Raw genomic sequence first — 10313 nt, 5'->3', positions numbered from 1 at the left:
CATAATTGGAGGAACTTCTTGGAACTCTGGAAAGCCCATCAGGCCTGTGAGCTGAGATGATCCATGAGGCCAGTTGTGCCCAGCAAGCATCAGGGTAGGAGACAGGAGGTGGCAGAATGTAAATGTTTTTAATTAAAAAAAATTTTTTTTAATGTTTATTTATTTTTGAGAGAGAGAGTGTGTGTCAATGGGGGAAGGGGCAGAGAGAGAGGCCAACACAGAATCTGAAGCAGGCTTGAGGCTCTGAGCTGTCAGCACAGAGCCTGATGTGGGACTCGAACTCAAGAAGCATGAGATCAGAACTCAAGAAGCATGAGATCATGACCTGAGCAGAAGTTGGATGCCCAACCGACTGAGCCACCTAGGCGCCCCCAGAATGTAAACTTCAGAGTGGCATTTCAATATTGGATGGGAATGATTAGGAGCGGAGAGAACTGGGGTTTGAATAATAAAATATATTCATTTTGCCTAGAATCTTTTATTTCCTGCCCCCCACCCACACCCCGTTTTCCCGGACAAAGCACTGCCCATTCCCGCTCTAAGTAGTGGGACTGAATTCGAACAGCCAACTTGCTAAAAATGATTGGCCTGGGTGTGATGGCATGATCCAAGCCTGGCCAGTCATGCTACTTTTCTTCTTGGGCTCCCTACAGTAAGTTGTTCAAGGTAATTCAATAGCGAGAGACAAAGCCTGTGTTGGGGCTCCAGGATTTCCGACTCCTAAGCTAGTTTCTTTCCCATTTTCCACCCTGTTCTCTGGGAGCACAAGGATTTCTCTCAGCAAGGCTCATCTGCTCGGATAAAACTTTATGGTACTCAGACATCCCAGTTGCTCTGAGCTTCAAAACCACGGGGGGCCCTGGTAGCCCATTGTGCCGTAGCCAGATGGACATGAGACCCTGGGAAAGTTACTTTACCTCCCTGAACCTCAGTTTCCCCATCTTCCATCTGAGTTAATAACGGTAAGGATCTCCCAGGGGTGTCTTGTGAATTAAGTGAGACAATCAGCGGAAGGTGCTTAGCACATAGCGAGTGCTCTGGCAGAGCTCGGTGAGCAAACTCTGGTCATTATGAAAGAGAAACCCAGGGCCAGACATCTGTCACCATGTTAGCTGTCTGACGTCCCTAATCCCCCAGGCTCTGACCTTCTCCCTCTTCCCAAGCTCAGCCCTGTCCAGGCTATTCTTGTCTAAACTTTCCCAAATGTCACTCTTTGGGTTTTTTCTTCTTTATGCTCTGTGTCTTTATCTAGGTGACATTTTTCCCCCTCCACAGGGACTTTTGTGAGAACAGGAGTAGAAACAACAAAAGGGCCTCTGGTCAGGCTCCCCCCAAAGAGCAGGAGGATATTGTGACCTAGAGACACCCGGAGGGAGTCCCGAGGGAGTGGAGGGGGAGAGGAGGGGGAGGTTGAGCTGAGGGAGTGCTGGGGGCAGTTCTGCAACTAAGCCAAAGGGCAGGCCTCCCTCTCTAGAAAAAACTCCACTGACAGAATCTCAAGGATGATGAGTCAGGGAAATCCAGCTCTGGAATCCTTCACAGACCCTGTTCCGCATGGGAATTTGGGGAGCAGATTAAAACACCTTCTAGCACTTTCTGTCCATATGTGACTATGCTGGCTGGCTCAGTCAGGTCAATCCTAAGCGTCCCCAGGCTGGGTGGCGAGATCAAGACACGGAGCTGGCGCACGTCTGTGGCCGAACCACAGGCAGGCCGTCCCAAGGCTGCAGGCCCCTCGGCCTGGCGTTACCGTGGTCGTGTGTGAGAGGGGTGAGGAGCGTCTCCACGGCACCAGGTGCCTGTAGTACATCAATGAGAGCTTCAGGGAGGGTCGAATGAATGACAGAGAGAAAACGAAGAGCGGGACCTGCTGAGAGGAGGTGTATGTCAAGGGCAGGAGAGGGCTCCCTTCGCAAACACCTCCCTCAGGTCTGCCGGCTCACCACCGCCCAGGCTCCGAAAACTGGCCATGCTCGGGCATGGGCCCCAGCGTGCTCCCGGGTTACCCCTCACTCTTGGATTCAGCTCATTGGATCCAAGAAGAACACCTGACTGGAGCTAGCCAGTCCGATTCTTTCTGCCGGGAATCGGCACTCCTTACCTGTGAGAATGGCAGGTGAGGGGCAGACAGGGCCATCGCTGGCGGGAGGGTCCAGGGCACGGGGCCAGTCCGAAGCCGCTCTCGACGCTGTTCTCCCAAGGCCCATGCTGTTAGCTGGGAGCCCCAGGACTCCCCAGTTCACCCCCATTTATGGCTTGAGCTGGCAAGAGTCCACTTGTGTGCTTGCAAACAGAGGAACCTGCTGCTTAGGCCCACACATAGTCACAGGCCGGCCTGTGTGCTGCTGTCATCCACACGTGAGGGGCTTGGAGCCACGGGCCACCGGCTGTGGACTTCCCCCCAACCCCGCAACGCCAGGGGGGCGGAGAGAAGGCAGGCCAGCCAGGCCTTCTGGATGGAGTGACCCGCTCAGGGGAAGGAGCGCTGGGTTGGAATCAGGAAGCCCACCTTTGAGGCTTGGCTCAGCATTCAGCTTCCGTGTGTGACCCTGGACCCTTGTCACTGCGTCTCTCGGCCTTTTGATCCTTTATCCTTTCTACCTCCGTCTCTCCGATGCCAGAGTTCTTGGACATCTTTGTCTTGCTTTCTTTTTGAAGTTTATTTCTTTTGAGAGTGGGGAGGGGCAGAGAGAGCGGGGGAGAGAGTCCCAGGCGGCCCCACGCTCTCCGTGGGGGGCCCGATGCAGGGCTTGATCTCACAGACCCTGAGATGGTGACGGAAGCCAAAACCAAGAGTCGGATGCTTAACCGGCTGAGCCAGCCAGGTGCCCCTTGTGCATCTTTTTTTAGTCACCCCTTCAAACTGGTCCCTCCCCTTTCCTTCCATTCTGCCCTAACATAGGCACACACACACACACACACACACACACTCACACACATTCCCACACTCTCTCTCCATTGTGCACATATGTGCTTGCATGCCTTCTTTCTTTGTCTTTCCGTCCTTCTCTGTCCCTTGTAAGATGCCTTGAATTCGATGTGCCTTTGCAGCGTATGGGGGGAGGCAGGGGCCGTATCAGTCAGAGTAGGTGAGCTGATGCCGTGGCACCAAGGGCCTCCCAAGCCTCAGGGGGCTTCTTCCTCCTGCTCACTGTCCGCGGTGAGCCCACTGGAGGCCCAGCTTCTTCTAGTCGCTCTACCCCAAGGCCTGGGGATGACAGAACAGTCACTGCCTGGGGAACTGCCCACTCTTTGGCCCGTGGGTTTTGGTGACGGCAGGAAAGAGGAACGTGGCTGTCCAGAAACAGACCCAGAGTCAGTGGTGCAAGTGCCAACAGCTAATTGGGGGGGGGGGGGGGGGCAGGGGACGCTGGTATGGAGTGGGAGAATGCCTCAGGGAAAGGAAAGCAGCTAATAAGGGATGTGGATTAAGCCAGCCGCCGCTGTGGGTGAATGCGGTTCGTCCCCTGGGAAATCCCGGGGAAACGGTGATGAACCCATGCGCCAGGGTGAGCCCGCCTCAGGGGTGAGCGAGCTGGGGTGTTTATACCTCAACCCCCCAGTCGCTGGCCCTGGGCTGACGGGGGTGAGGTGTGTATTTCCCTGGCACTCCCAGCCTGGGGTGCATGCAGGCAGAGCCATGTTTTGTGGTCTAGACAAAGCCCTTGGGCACAGAGACGCAGACACTGGGGGGACTAAGTCATCAGGATGCTCCAAGAGCTGTGGGCGGGGTGCCGACCGGCTCTGCCTTGACCGCCAGTCACGCATGAGCCCTTCAGGTTTGCCCCTTGATATCTTCAAGTGATACCGTCACTTCCACTCATGTGCCAGTGGCCAAATAGAGTCACACGGTCATGCAGACCCTCAACGGCACAGAGGATCTAGTCCCGCCAGGTACCTAGACGGAGAGAACGCCGGAATATTTGTGACAACCACGGGGACCCAGTCTGGACTCTTGCTGCTGGTACAGAAGCAGCCGGACTGAATCTGCCGTGAGACACCAAAGGTCATGTCCACGGGCCACAGGTGGTCTCCTGCTGGAACGCTTGCAGCCTGTCTCCTCCCCCCACCTCCCTGTGGTCCATTTTGGGTTTCCTCTCCCTGTTCTCTCCCCCTCTCCTCTCAGCAAAGTCATTTCTGGGTTGCCCCTCAGCCCTCCCCTCACAGATGCCCCAGGGGGGTTCCTTAGCTGTTCCCATCCACCTCGAAGTTCAAATAAGCAAACACTTTGCGGTTTGCAAATTGCACAGGCAGCCAGTCTTTCTTCTCCTCACCTCACGTGAAGGACACCGTCTTCAGCTCAACAGATGTGGAAACTGAGGCACAGAGGAAGTAGATGGCCTGCTTAAGAATACACAGTTCATGGCAGTCTAGTTGAAAAGGTCCTCGTCCAGGAAACTTTGGAAGGTTCCTGTCTCCTAATCCGGTGCTCAACCTTCCCTCTTATGTGGCTTTTTAAAGGTCAGCTTCTGGGGAGCCTGGGAGGCTCAGTTGGTTGGGTGGCTGACTTCGGCTCAGGCCATGATTTCACGGCTCGTGAGTTCAAGCCCCGCATCGGTCTCTGTGCTGACAGCTCAGAGCCTGGAGCCTGCTTCGGATTCTGTGTGTGTTTCTCTCTCTGCCCCTCCCCTGCTTTCTGTCCCTCAAAAAAAAAAAAAAAAAAAAAAAAAAAAAGAATAAACATTTAAAAAATTAAAAAAAAAAAAAGGTCAGTGCCTGACTCCACCCACCATCTAGGGCCACAAGGGCCACCTCCTTCTCGCCATCCTAACTGGCCGGCACCCTGTCATTCTGTTATTTCACAAGTGCGTGCCCCTGAATGTGTTCTTCTGTCTTCCTTGAAAGCCCTTTTCTGTCTTCAGCAGCCAGCGGGCACCCGGAAGCTGTCCACCTCCCTCGAGCATAAGAGCCCCTGGGTCTCCTCCCTGCAGGCTAGACTTGCTGGCAGGTGGATTCCTCCCGCCTGTGGCTACAGCCACTCAGATGCCAGTTCTGTGGCTCACGGCCCAAAGGGCAGCCCAAACCTCCCTCTTGTCATCAGCCAGTCCATTGGTTCAATTCCCCACACCAGTGAAGCTCTCAGCCAGCCCAAGGATCCAGAGCTGGCCCGTTCACCCCACTCCCTCTCCTGGGAGGGCAGCCACTAGAATCTTCTGCCTAAATCACCCCCCTCGGCTCTTCTCTAAACAGCCCATGGCACTGGTTTGGGCTTCCTTGCACTGGGTCCGGCCTGAATTCTTCACCCCCATCTCAAGGCTCCAGACCTCCGACAGCCATGGCAAGGGGACAGGAGAGGGCGGAGGGCAGGCCTGAGTAAAACCTCGAGAGTCAAGAAGGAATTGGGTATCTCGCTGCCATTGTGGTTCCGGCAGGAGACCACATGTGGCCAGCGGACAGGTGGAATAAAGCCTGTGGCTTCTAGGTCCCTAAGTACGTTAGAACCTGGGGCGTCTGTGGCCCACACTTAGCCCGCACTCACTCCTTTCGTCCCAACACACAATCCCATTTTATGGATGAGATAACAGAGGATGAAGTAGGCAGATTGAAATCAGAGAGGAGGTGTGTTCATTTATCCTTGAAGAATATTGACTGAGTGCTTATTATGTGCCAGTCACTGTTCCAGGCACTAGGGATAGACAGACACGGGAAGGAGATAGATAAAAAGTATGTCAACAAAGAAACACGTATAATAGAGTGTCAAGTCATGACAACTGCTCTGGAGGGAAACAGAGCAGAGCCAGGAGGTGCAGGGAGATGGCACCACCCCGGAAGGAGGGTTTCTCTGTCCAAGGAGGCAGTATTTGATCGGAAACCTGGACAGAGTGGGAAAGAGCGTCATGCAAAGCTTGGCGAGAAGAACACTCCAGGAGGAGGGAACGATGCCTAGTGAAGAAGGCACAGAGGTAGAATGAGCTCGGAGGATCTCGGGAGCAGCAAGAAGGCTGGTGTGGCCGGAGCAGAGTGACAGGAAGGGACAGAGGCAGGTGGGCTGGCGTGGGACCAGACCACGCAGGGCCTTGTATTGGTCAGGGGGACCCAGCTGCTGTAACAGCTACCCAAGCTCTAATGGCTTAACACGTAGAGGTTTGTTTTTCTGCTCATGTAATAGTTCTGTTAGTGTCATAAGACACTATGACACAGGGCACAGGGGTCTTGTTCCACATACCCAAGGACCCAGGCCCCTTCCACCTTGGGGCTCTTTCATCTCCTCAGAATCCTCGGTGGATCCCCCACGTCTAGCTGGCCAACGAGAAATGCGAGGGGAGAGGCCACGCCCCTGCCCTCCCCGCCCCACCTCCACCCGTGCAAGGAGGCTGAGGCACGTTGCAGGGGTGAGTCCAGGACCCAGAGGAGAATGTAGGTTTTGGTGAGCACCGGTGGCCTCCGCCGTGAGCCTCGGTGAGGCACTTGGATTTCATTCTATAAGTGGTGAGTAGCTGTCAGGAGGTTGAGAAGAGACGAGGGAAACCATCCAGTTTGTGTTTGAAAGGCTCACTCTGGACGCAGGGAAGGAGGGGCGCTGGAGTAAAGAATCAGCCGGAGTCACCTGGCTAGTTCAGTGCTACAGCTGGAATTTGAACTCCACCAGGCTGGCTCCGGAGGCCTTGGGCTTCGCCCCTGGGTCTGCTGCCTCCCGAAGCATGCCATGCAGCTGTCAGCTCTTACATGGTTGCAGTAGCCGACCTGCCCACCTGTCTTTCCTGAAAACAGTTCACAAGGGAGGTAGAGGACAGGTTTCAGGTAAGTCAGGCCTGGGGTCGAACCCTGGCTCTCTCTGCCCTTAGCAACTACAGGGCCTCTGTTGCCTCATTCAGCCTCAGTTTCCTGAAGAATGTAGCTCATAGGGCGATTGTGGGCATGAGGTGACGCACTGTGTATGTAGTGTGGCACTGGGGCACAGCGGCTCTGTGCTAGGGGCTCCAGGGACAGTCTTCTAGGTATGCTTCTAGAAGCCTTGGGAAGAGCATTCCTGATCCCCAGTGTTAGGCTTTCCTTTTCCTGGAAGCCTGGGATCCTGTCCCCTGGGCTTAAGGCTTTGCCTCCTACGACCATGCAGAATCCACTGACAGAGGTGGCTACAGTCCAAAGTCCCTGTCAATTCTCTCCAGGGGAAGAGCTTCAGCAAACCCTCCTCAGAAGGCTGCTTGAGCCAGGGTCTCGGGGCCCAGTCTGCAGGGAAGGGAGTGCCCACAAGGGGAAAAGTGGCCCTTAAATCAGGACCAGAGATCCACTTTCCCTCCTGGGCAATTCTGCCTGCTCTCACCCCGGAATTCTCTCACATTCCTTCAGTCCATTCCAGGAAGAAGAAGTTGGCCAAACTCTGCTTCCCCCAAGCTCTTGGTGGGACCTCACAGGCTAGGACCTCGCCAGTATGAAGATCTGGGAGTGAGGCCTTGGCACCGACATCTGAGTCTCTGAGCACCGAAACTTTGAGCTTTTCTTTTCTTTTCTTTTTTTTAATGTGTATTTATTTTTGAGAGAGAGAGAGAAACAGAGCATGAGCAGGAGAGGGGCAGAGAGAGAGGGAGACACAGAATCCGAAGCAGGCTCCAGGCTCCGAGCCATCCGGACACAAATCCTGACACGGGGCTCGAACTCAAGAGCCGTGAGATCATGACGTGAGCTGAAGTCGGACGCAGAACCGACTGAGCCACCCAGGCGCCCCCAAAACTTTGAGCTTCTCTCATGCATGATGTTCGCAATGATTCAAAGGAGGAGAGCTCCAAGAAGATTCTAAAAAGCTCCGACCTAAACCTCCTCCTGGCTGAGCACATTTTGACATGTTGAATAGTGACAGGTGGAAGGAAGAGGGATTCTGACAAGTCTGGGCAGGAGATAAAGCCTGAGGGTGCAGGCTGGGGCGGGGGAGTGTCTGGGGTTGTTCACTGGCCACATTAAGGGGCTGGAGCTAGAGAGCCACAGGAAGGAACTGGGGAGGGCCAAGCAGGAGCATTGAAGAAAACCTGCCAGAACGTTCCCTCAGGACATGAGGAGCTAACAGTTGTGATCTAACAGACAAGTGTGGCTTCAGGGTGGAGAGAAAGACTGGAAGGCCAAGGAGAAGACAAGAGAGAAAGGGAAAGAGGACAGAAGGGGTTTAAAAAAAAAACCTTGAAAGATAACGGAATTTCAGAGTCCACTGAAAATCTCTCCCACTGCACAACACCAGAAATGGGGGGGGCGGGGTGCAAAATACAACAAACACTTTGAAAGATATCTTTCGGGGCGCCTGGGTGGGTCTGTCAGCTAAGCGTCCGACTTCGGCTCATGTCATGATCTCACAGTTCGTGGTTTCGAGCCTCACTTCGGGCTCTGTGCTGACAGCTCAGAGCCTGGAGCCTGCTTCACATTCTGTGTCTTCCTCCCTCTCTGCCCCTCCCCCACTCATGCTCTGTGTCTCTCAAAAATAAAAAATAAAACATTTTTGAAATTAAAAAAAAAAAAGCACTGAATTCACAGACAGGTGAGGGCAATCCTCAGGGCCCCCAAATGAAGAGAGAGTAGGAAATAAAGATGCTAAGATGACTGTAGATAGTAGCTGCCCCAGGACATTAGCCCAGCTCCCTAACATAGGGTCTTAAGTTTTAAGATCCACACGGCACTTAAGCAAGGTGGGAAATCGGAATTGATATTCCAGTGTAAAACCGAAATCCTTTTCATCTGGAATGACCTGGAATGAGGCTGGTGGCCTCACCAGCAAAGAGAGACTGAAGGAAACATAGCTGTCTTGGCCTGGGCTCTCAGTTGAAAAAAAAAAGCGAATCTTTCCTGAGAATTTGGGAATCATAGACTAGACTCTTCTTCTGCAGGTTGGGGTTCAAATGTACACTGCTTATGTGATTTGGAAAACCACAAACCAGGAAGTTTTTTCTTAAAGTCAAGCCAGCTTAGTAGTACCTTGGGGAGCCAATGTTAATCCTCTTGGGAGCCGATGCTCTTAAGCGAGGCCTCCCAGAATTCCCACAGATAAGGACAGCCCACATGGACATGAGGGCACAACCTGTAATTCCAAGGTACATAAGAAAGCGAGCCACAATGAGTGAGAATCAGCAGCTAAAACAAACAGCAGAATTAGACCTCCAGACGACCTCAGATGTTGGAATTATCAAATTCGGACCAAAACCCAGCAGGTTTGAATTATTTAGAGAAAAATACTAAAAAAGATACAAAGCTTTTACCCAAACGTGATTTTGTGCCAGCTTCCCAAAACCTCTTTGGGACAGGAAGGGGAAGTTGCATTTGCTCCAGTGTTGGATAAAGACTCAGAACAGAGGCCAAGAGATCTGCTTGGGATCACACATTAGTAACGAGCAGCATCAGAACGTGAAATCCATGGTCGCCTGCCTGCAAAACCGATGCTGATTTCTTATAAGTCCCCTTATTCTCAATTACATTCTCGAGGGCCGCTTGGACGGGGGGTGGCTTAGCAGTGGTGAAGCAGTCAAGGATCAGTACAGGGAAAGGCAACAGGAATGCATGCCACTGTCCTTAGCTCTGACCGTCTGGAACATTGGGTGCGCTCTGTGACCCGTGGAGCCCGGAAACTCCATCCTACTTACCCTAGGAGGTCTGTGTTAGGGTGAGGGAAGAGGTGGAAGAAAGAGTAAGGGAGAAAGAAAAGGAGGGGAAGGAAGAACAAGGGAGGAGAGACACAGATAATGCAAAAAAGCATAATCACGGGGCACCTGGGTGGCTCAGTCAGTTAAGCATCTGACTCTTGATTTCAGCTCAAGTCATGATCTCACAGTTCGTGAGTTCGAGCCCCACGTTGGGCTCTGTGGTGACAGTGTGGAGCCTGCTTGGGACATCTCCTCTCCCTCTGTCTGCCCCTCCTCTGCTCATGCTCTTTCTCTCTCTCTCTCTCTCTCTCTGCTCCCCTGCTTACTTGCTCTCTTTCTGTCTCTCAAAATAAATAAAATAAACATTAAACAACAACAAAAGAGCGTAATCGCATAAAAGGACTGTCCAAAGGAAAAAGCAAACCTTTGGATTGACAGTTTTCAAAGATCCAGGCTCTGCTAAGTGACCCATTAAATTTTATATCCCCCTCCTCCCTCAATGATAACGTTGTATCTCAGCACATGAGAGCCTATCTAGGGACCACATTAACCCGCCTCCCTTGCAGTCAGATGTGACCTTGGGGCTAAGTGTTCACGAATAGAATGTGAGCAAAGAGAGGGGCTCCGTTCCAGGCTGGAGCCATAAGACAGAGGCGTGCCTCCATGAAAACCCGGCCTTGATTCTAGACCCCAGGGCTGTGGGTCCACAGAGCCACACAACAGAAGGAATCTGGGCCCCTGTACGTGTGCGTG

General features: G+C 53.0%; 1 protein-coding gene across 8 annotated transcripts in view; it reads right to left on the bottom strand.

Moving 5' to 3' along the window:
• Positions 1 to 577: 577 nt before the first annotated feature.
• Positions 578 to 10313, bottom strand: part of LOC132687497 (uncharacterized) — a 73589-nt gene continuing 63853 nt past the window's right edge. For 7 of the 8 annotated variants that reach the window (XR_014137155.1, XR_014137158.1, XR_014137153.1 and 4 more), the window contains one exon: positions 578 to 4636. The gene's annotated coding sequence lies outside the window, so the exon portion shown is untranslated. The remainder of the gene's footprint in view (positions 4637 to 10313) is intronic. The other variant, XR_013551903.2, reaches the window with a different exon arrangement.

This window comes from Panthera onca (genome assembly GCF_046562875.1).
Source record: "Panthera onca isolate mPanOnc1 chromosome E1 unlocalized genomic scaffold, mPanOnc1 haplotype 2 h2.Chr16_ul_2, whole genome shotgun sequence".
In the NCBI taxonomy this organism is placed as follows: Eukaryota; Metazoa; Chordata; class Mammalia; order Carnivora; family Felidae; genus Panthera; species Panthera onca.
Note: the sequence above shows the minus strand (reverse complement) of the source record. Positions and strands in the feature narration are given on the sequence as shown.